The following is a 9810-nucleotide window of genomic DNA, read 5'->3' on the forward strand; positions in this document are numbered from 1 at the left end:
TTTTTAAGTAATCAACATTTAAAAAACAATTGGACATACAAAAACTTAAAGTGTCAAAAAATGTAACATTTAAAAAAATATATCCATAGTTAATACATCAGAAAATATAAAGAGTGAAAAGTAAGTCCTCTAAAAAAAGGGATTCATGCTGTATCAACACGTTTCAAAATCAGCGTGAAAATAACTAACATTTAAAAACAAATATTTATATTTGATACATAAGAAAATTTAAAGTGTTAAAAACATTCTCCGAAAAAAAAGAAAAAAGAAAAGAAAAAGAGTGTATTATGATTCAACGTTTTTCAAAATTGAATGATTTTTTTGCTATCTCAAAAAAACGGATAATCGTATCAGTACTTGTCTCAACTTTTACATTGTTATATCCATTAAAAATTAATTCATCATTACTTACCACCTTAAAAAAATTAATACCCTAAAAGGATCTTCTATTGTTTATCTATACACAACATTCTAACATATGTGAAAATAAATGTTTAAAATCTATTGGCTACAAACTGTTCTTAAAAATTAAAAAAAACAAAACCCTTCTTATTCCTCACTTTTTGATACACTTAATTCCCTTATTTATAACATTTCCATGAAACTTCCACATTATTTTCTAATCAAATACTAAACAATCTTATTAAATTTTTTTAACTTTTGCTTTGCATGACATTTGCTACCTAACACATGTCATTTAAATGTACATATTATTCAAATATATTACTTATATATTAAAACTTTAAATGATTTTCCATCTTATTTTGTTTGGATGTGCTTCTCTTGTAGTCATTGAAATAAGTTTTTCTCCATATCTATTATTAGTCATGTTTTATTGATAAAACTTTAAATGATTTTCAATGTTCTCTCGTCTGGATGGGCTCTTCTTGTAGTCATTGATATAAGTTTTTCTTCTGATCTATTATTGGTAATCTTTTATTAATAAAATATTTGTATAAAGAAATAATAAAATTATGAAATATGTTTTACAAATTAAGTAGATAATTTCATTCAAAAATTATTTTTAAGATAATTAATATGCATAGCTTTTAGGGGTGCGGTTTGTTGGCCAACAAACGTACTGCTAAGCATTGTGCATGTTACAGGTTCAAACCTCGATTTATCTGTGCATCGTGCTTGGGGTAGTGTGGTTGCAATTAGAGATTGTAGTGGCAACAGTTGGGGATTGACCTCATGTCACATAAGTACAAGAGTCAACGCATTACGGATTCCTCATTCCAATTTCATCAAGTTCTTCTTTGCCATTTGTAGTAACTAAAATTTTTATTCAGGTTTTGATTATTTGATTGAATTTATGCTACCTTTGCACGTGAATTTTAATAGTTGTGCATTGAATTTTGTAGGAATTTGATTCCATATTGGGTTTACATGTGTAGTATATTTCACTAGTACAAAATAACTACTAATTGTTATTCACAATAAGATAATGTAGGTATAGGGAGGATTAATGGTTCACACAAAGTAAAAAAGCCCGCTTTTCGAAGAGATCGATAACCAACTAAGATTTCAATGACATTTTATCTTATAACAAAGATACTGATCAAACTAGAACTATTACCTCAAAATAAGAACTCTCACCAAAAACACAAAAAAACATGAAAAAGCAAGTTGAAAACGAAAAGTGTGCTGTTGGAATAACATTTTTTTCGAGACAAATTTTCAGCATTTTTTAAAAATGTAAAAAAACAAAAATTAACTTGTAATTTAAAATATAATCTATTAAGTGTGGATATATTTTTTTTAACTATTGGTGATTTTCATGTTGGTAAAAAAAAACTGTAAAAATAAAAAAAATGTAAATAAAAAATGAAAAAAAAAGAAAAAATGTAAAAAAAACACACATAATCCAAAGGAAAATAATAAAAAACTAACCAAAAAAACATCGTAAACATTTTTCTTTTAAATTAAAAAATAAAAATAAAAAAAACCAACATAATTAAAAAAAACATCATAAACATTTTTCTTTTAAGTTAAAAAAAATAAAATAAAAAAACACAAGCATAATTAAAAAAATAAAATTTAAAAATAATTAAAATTTAAAACTTTAAAACAATTAAAATTAAAATTAAAAATAAAAATAAAAATAAAAATAAAAAAATAAAATGATTAAAAAAATGAAAAATTAAAATAATTCAAAAAATCAATTCAAAATAATTAAAAAAAAAATTCAAATTAAAATAAAAAATAAAAATAAAAAATAAAATGTATAATATAAAATATAATATATATATATATATATATATATATAGCCTTAGCGGGTCAAGCTCGATTCCCAGAATCGACCTAGCCGCCCAGGGCCATCGCTCGACGACTAGGTCGATTCCAGAAATCGGCCTTGGTCGTGTCAACCATGGTTTCCCAAGTTGCGAGTCATCGGGCCTAGGCAGGGTGGTGTTGTGCATCGTCGCCCTACGAGTTCGGAGGCCCCGCGGCCCTAGGTGGTTAAGGTTGCTCTCAGCCTTAGCCACCCATGGTCGTGGGGCCTCGGGCCTATGTGGGGCAAGGCTACACAACCCTGCCTTGGACAGGACCGAGGCCCCACGCCCTGGGTGGCTGAGGTCGAGCGCGGCCTTCGCCGCCCAGGGCCGTAGGGCCTTAGTCCCTGCCTAGGCCTAAGGTCCCATGGCCTTAGGTAGCTAAGGCCATGCTCGGGAATCGACCTTGGCCCGCCCAGGCCTGAGACCCCACGACCCTGGGTGACTAAGACAACACTCGAAAATCGACCTTGGCCCGTCCAAGGTACAAATTATATATATATATATATATATTTAGATATTTTAATTTTATTATTATTATTATTAATTTTTTTAACTATATTGTTTTTTTTTTCATAAATTGTGTGTGTGTTTTTTTTATTTCTTTCCTCATTTTTTAATTAAGTTTTTGACATTTTTTGTTTTTGTTTTTTTTTTTTTGTTTTGTTTTGTTTTATATTTTGTTTATATTTTTTTATTTTTACAAGGTAGTTTTGGTTTTTTTAACATTTGTTTATTGTTTTTTTTAATATATTTTTTATATTTGATCTTTTTTGTCATGTTTTTTTTAATGTTTTATTATTAACATGAAAATCACCAACATTTAAAAAAAACTCACACTTAATACATTAGAAAATTTAAAGTGTAAAAAGTAAGCTCTCTAAACAAAAAGGGTTGAAGTTGCATCAACACTTTTCAAAATGAGCAAGAAAATCACTAAGATTTTAAAACAAATGTTTATACTTGATACATAAAAAAAATTAAAGTGTCAAAAATAAGCCCTCTAAAAAAAAGGGTTGATGTTGCATCAAAACTTTTCAAAATCAGCATGGAAATCACTAACATTTAAAAAAAATGTTACGTGAGAAAATTTAAAGTGTCAAAAATATTCTCCAAAAAAAAGGTGTATTTTGAATAACCACTTTTCAAAATCGCTACCTCAAAAAAACGGGTAATCGGTAATTTTCTCGTATGATCGGTGACTATGTTTTTTCAGATGGGTTGGCTCATATATTGGAAATTATCACACCCTTGTGCATACTTTTTTTACATCTTGGAACAAAGTAGGCAAAAAGTAGCCCATGCGAAGTACTTTGTATCTTGTTCTTTTATCAAAAATGTTTCCACTGCAATTCTCAGCGTGAAAAGCCTTTAGAATGTCACTTAATTCATATTCTCTTACACAACGTCGGATCTCATGATTTGGTCCAGTGTAAAGGAGATAACCCTCTACCCAAGAATACTGAGAAATTCGCTGAATAATTTTTCACTTCTCCTTAGGAGAAAGGTGGTGCGTGAGCTCATTTGGAAAAGAATCCTCAACAGGAAAATTGTCACTATTGTTGGTAAGCATGAAAAGGAATTTTGCAGCAACATTATGCTTTCCAGGTTTATCCACAACAGTGATGTCAAAACTCTTACAATAAAACCAACCACCTGGTAACTCTACCATTGGTAATAGTTTTATTCATTAAAATTTTGATAGGAAAGTGGTCATTATGTTCAAAAACTTGGTAGCCTGTAATATAATGTCAAAACTTATTAACAATATGCACAAAATAAAGGGAATCATTTTTAGTTACCATATAATTTAGGTCGAAGGGAGTCAAGTTCTTGTTGATGTAACAAATCACGTATGGTTTACATTCCTCCTATTGTCCCAATATGGCTCCAATAGTAGCATTAGAGGTGTTTGTAGAAATATGGAATGACCAGGCCTAATAAGGTCCTTGTAAGATAGGAACTTTGGATATCCACTTTTTTAGGCTTGTAAAAACATTTTGGCATTTTCTAGTCCATATAAATTCCTTTTCCTTTGAGGGTAGCAGAAATAATGCAAGATAAGAAAATTTTTGATAAAGTGATGGTAATAACTAGCATGTCCTAAAAATCTATGTACCTCCTTTTGTATTTTTGGAGAGAGAATTTTTAATATTACCTCAATTTTTGTTGGATCAAATTGTATCGCTTCAGAAGAAATATAATTACCAAGTACAACTCCATTCATCATCAAATGGAATTTCTTCATGCTCAAAGCGAGGTGACCTTACCTGCAATGTTTCAATGTTTTCTCAAGATTAGGAAAATCTATGTCAAATATATTTCCATGTGGTGTGAGATCATCCATATAAATATGAACACAATCATTAACTAAATCTAAAAATATCCCTAACACAACTCATTGGAAAGTAGCAGGTGTGTTACAAAGTCCAAAAGGAAGGACTTTGTATCCAAACGTATCTTAGGGGAAAGTAAAGGTAGTTTTATCTCAATCCTTAGGAGTGATCTGGATTTGTTTGTATCCACTAAATTTGTTAAGGAATGAAAATATTTTTTTTCTTGATAGGGTGTCAAGGACTTGGCCAATAAAAGGAAACAAGAGTGGTATTTCTATGTGGCTTTATTTAGATCTTTGTAGTCAACACACACTCTCCATTTTCCATTTTTTTTGGTACAATGAACAATGGGAATACCCACTGAGTGTTAGAGATTGGATAGATGAAATTGGCATTTAGTAGTTTTTGGAGTTATTCTTTGACAACATCATTCAAAGTTGGGTTCATTCCATGCTATGGTTGGTAAATAGGATGACAATAATTTGTTATATAAATGTGGTGGGTGCACAGATTAGGGGGAACACCCCTATATCTGTGTATTCCCACATAAAATCTTATTTTTTCTCTCATAGAAATTAAACCAATCACTCTATTTATGATGGAGATAGATTTAGAAGTATATTCACAGTTTTTCCAGGGTCAATCTTAATTGGGACAGTCTTATGGTTTGGGGAAGTTGGTATCAAATCATCAATAAGATTATCTTGACTAGGTTTGTTCATTATAGAATTTAGGAGTTGGAATGTTGGTTGAGTAACAATGGGGGATTTCTATTAAAGTTGTTGTATAGTCCTTTGTGTCATCCTTAAAATAGAGATAGTTTCCAACTATGACAAATGGTTGTACACCATCCTCTGCTCATTCAAATTCAGTCCACAATAGGCTTATGTAGTCTATACTTGGTTTAGCAGGGAGATAAAGGACAAGCTGATTTGTAGTGTTTCCATCAAATATTGTCATAAACCCTAATTTATAGTTGATAAACATATCATTGGTGGCTAACAATGGTCTATCCAGGATCAAAGAATTCTCCCCTAAGATATTTTTGGGATGCAACACCAAGAAGTCAGTCTAGTACTCCAAAGAGTCCACAAAGATGACAAAAGTTTCTCGAATCCCTTCTTGTCATATTTTAGATCAGTCATCCAGTTCTAACATAGTGGGAATAGGTCTTCTATTAGTAAGTCCAAGCAATTCTAGGGTCTCCTTGGTCATAACATTTATTGTAGCACTTAGGTTAACCAATGTGTTTGGAATAGTTGTTTTTCTTATCAGGACAATTACTATTGGATTCCCAAGGTCACCATACTTAGTAGGTGGGTTTTTTCCCATCATTAGTTATGACAAATTTCCTACCATGTGAACAGTGGTATAATATTTGGGTTTCCTACTAGGATTTTTAAAAACGATCCCCATATTGTTTTAGTGTAAATTTGGGCGTCTTTGATCACTTGCAACAGTGGAATCATAACACAGAAAATTTTCAATTCCTTCAAAAAGTAAAACTTAGGCTATGGAGCAATTTTAGTCATGTTCAATGACTCTGAATGGGGTGGGTTTGGATTAGTTTCAAAAATAACAACAATATCAACCTATGCATAAGTTTCAACATGAATTGTATTGGTACATTGTTCCTTTAATCACTCTTGAATTGAGGCTTCTTCTTGGGGTGAATTTTCTTCTTCATGTTATATGATAGTAGAGGAAGTCCCTAAATTTAATATTCTCCATGATCTTAAATTTACATCATTTCATTGAATAGGGAATATGCAATAGGTGGGTAAATGGGTGCTTAAACTTGTTGCACCACCTTATTAATTAGATTCGGGTTAGGTTGCACAGGTAGTTGGGTTCGTAAGCAAGGATTTATTGGTGGTATATTGAAGGGAAGTTTCAACTACTGCTATTATATGGGTAATTTAGTTTGTATTCCCCTTGAAAAGGAGCACCTCTCCATCCTTGAGGCCATGTAAATTTCTGATTTGGATGAGAAAGAAATTGTGGCCATGCTGTGGGATATTGAATTGAGGGAGGATTAGAAAACTACCATGGAATTGTAGGGTGATGAATATGTTGTGGGACCTATGGAGAATTATACATGTTAATCTAAGGATTAAAAGATGAGGATGGATCTTGAGCTATACCTAATGGAAAATATTTGCATGGCTTCTTAGAGGTAATGAAATATGTTGGCTTGGTCTCCTCGCTTGATCCTTGGAATACTGCTTTTAACACTAGTACAAAATAAGAGATTAGTGACTACACGACTAAAAAAGTTAGACACCACAATTATTTCAAGTTGAATTACTACTAAATTTAAGCAATTTTAAGTTACCCAACTAAAAACGACTAACTTAAAGGAGCAATTTAGTCTAGGGATAAAATATATGACTAGACAATAACTGACCTAGTTAAAAGCGACTAACTTAAATGACTGATTTAGTCTAGGACTAAAATATATGATTAGATAATATGTGAAAAATTTAAAAATGATTAATGCAAATGACTATTATAGTCCAAGAATAAAAATATGACCAACTAACAAGTACAACAAGTATATGAATTAGTCATTTATGCTAGTCATTTTTAATTGTGTCACTCTAGAAATGGTAAATTTCAATTTTGATATTGAAGTGTTACATTTCACTAAATTTTAACATTGTAGATGGGTTCAAAAACACCTGCGTAGTGTTAAAATTTAGAGGCCCCTTTAAGTAGGTCTCTAAATCCATATGCAATGTTAAAATTTAGGTAGATGGATTCAACAACCCCCTTAAAGGGGTCTATGAATTCATATATAATGCTAAAATTATAACATTTTTATACATTATAGAGTATAAGTTTACAATATAGAATAGTTTATACTCCCTTTGGAAGGAGGTACAAGAAAGAGAGTTTGAAACTGATATAGAATGGTTTTAAGGGTTAATAGGAATTTGTTCTTCACATCTTAGAGAGATGACACACTATTTGGTATGGGGTTTTGTGGCATTGTCACATACCATGGTTGATTATTGCACTAGATTAATAGAGAAAATGATTTTATTAATTTGAATTCAAATTATGCTGATTTAAACTTGGTCAATTGATATAAATCTAGATTACTCTAAAGACATATCATTCTATAAATAATTCTACAGATATATGCATTAGAAAAATGTGCACAAATTCTAATAGAAAATTCACATTCTTAGAATGTGCACACATCATTATTATAAAACCATACATACTACCAATTCTTATGGCTCTTTATGTAGAATAACATGCCATGGATCCCATATCCAAGTTGAAATTTGAATATTCTTTAGAGAGTATCTATGTGGTTGTTTGAGGGTTACTTCATGTTCCTTGAACTCTAGAATATTTATTTAGGGCCTAAGGCCTCTTTTATCCTCCCCTCAATATAGTACATTCCCCAAGGCCCATTCTTATCATGTAAACCATACCAATGGTGACAAAGGTCCCCCATAGAGGCCAAATATCCCCTAGATATGTCATGTGTGGTAATTCAAATACTTGTTCAAGAAGATTGATCATGGGAAGATTCAAATATGACCCAAGCACCTTATGATCCTTCCTTGACCATGGTTAAGGCCCCAAGTGCCATACATGGTACAAAAAAACTCCTAATGATATTGATTCCAAACTTAGAGGTCCTAAGACCCAACTATGGCACACAAAACCTTCAAATAACACCCATAACACACCTGAAGGCTAGATATATCTTAGATATAATATGTGTGGTGGTTTGAGGCATTATTAATGTCCATTGAACTAGATAAATTTTGTTTAGGGACTAAGGATCTTTCTTTCCTTCCCTACCCATAGTAGAGGCCATAAAACCCATTCTTATTGTGCAAAACATACTAATTGTGCCCATTTTCCCAATAATATCTTGTTCATGAACATTAAATATGAAATAAAGTTGTTATAATTCTAAAGCCATTTTTCATTATTCCTTGCCAAGATATAAGCCTTAACTCCCTAAAAATCAATTTCTATGTTTCCCGAGATTAATAAATTTATGACATCTTTAACTTTCTTTTTTCAATACATAACTTATTATTCAATCTACTATAATATGATTGTATATGCTTTCTTTTGCAGGCTTCCAAAGAAAGGATAAATTTCTTCCCCTCATTCTTCCACATGTTATGCATGGAATCTGAAAGGGTTGATCTACTTATAATCTTCGCAAACAAAGTACATTAATGGATTCAAAGTCTTTGTTTGTCATGAATCACTTTCCACACATCGACCTCTAATACGTTGTTCTCATAAGCTGCTGGTAAGTAAATTTCCTACCATCGATTGCTCGATATTTTGAACATTTTATGCATTTCATTTCCCATATATCTTTTTAAATAAAAAACCATATATTATTGAATTCAAGGTACTCTGCATCACAAATCCAAGAGGCATTTGGTATTTCATTTGACATCACGATAGATTTTCGGTTCTCATTTGATAATTTGAATGAAAACATTTATATGTCATTTGGGTAGCTATAAAACACGGGGGCTGAATTTTAGTTCTCATGGTTTCAGAATAATTTTGGCTCTAAGGGTTTTGATAAGGAATTTCAGTTATTAGGGTTTGATAACGAAAATTTTCTATTAGGGTTCCGCATAATTGGAGAAACCTTGTAGAAGTTAAATTGTAGTGCAATAGTAGGGACTATTTTTTTCATGTTTTTATGATTTTTTTGTTGGAATAAGTTTACGATGATGTTGAAAAATGGAGGAGTTAGCAAGAGCTTAAACAAGATAATCCTAACCCAACTGTGTTGGAGGAGGGGCCCTGAAGATCTAATGGAGGAGGAAGAAGCTTCCACATACCTGAATAACACCACCAATCACCCTTTCTTGGTCATATCAACTAATACTCTATGCACAGTATAACGATGAAGCACAGGGTAGCTACAAAGTCAAAGCAATATAGGGTAACTTCCCTACTATGTTCTGGTGGCTTCTTCATTACTTTGAGATTTATGTCAAGGACAAGGGACAAGAAGACAATGTTTCTATTAGCTTCAATGATCTACATTTCAAGATGACCAGACAACCCGGGTGAGATGCTCTGGCTTATATTGTTGATTCAAATTTCTTCTGTCATTCTGGATTATTGTAGATAAAATGCTTATTGTATATTCATCTCTCTTTTTAGTTTGTTTGGTATGGGATTATTGTTTTTTTTTT

The sequence above is a fragment of the Pinus tabuliformis genome, chromosome 5_2, assembly GCF_031772625.1.
Source record: "Pinus tabuliformis cultivar Carrire ecotype Pingquan chromosome 5_2, CPIR1, whole genome shotgun sequence".
NCBI lineage: Eukaryota > Viridiplantae > Streptophyta > Pinopsida > Pinales > Pinaceae > Pinus > Pinus tabuliformis.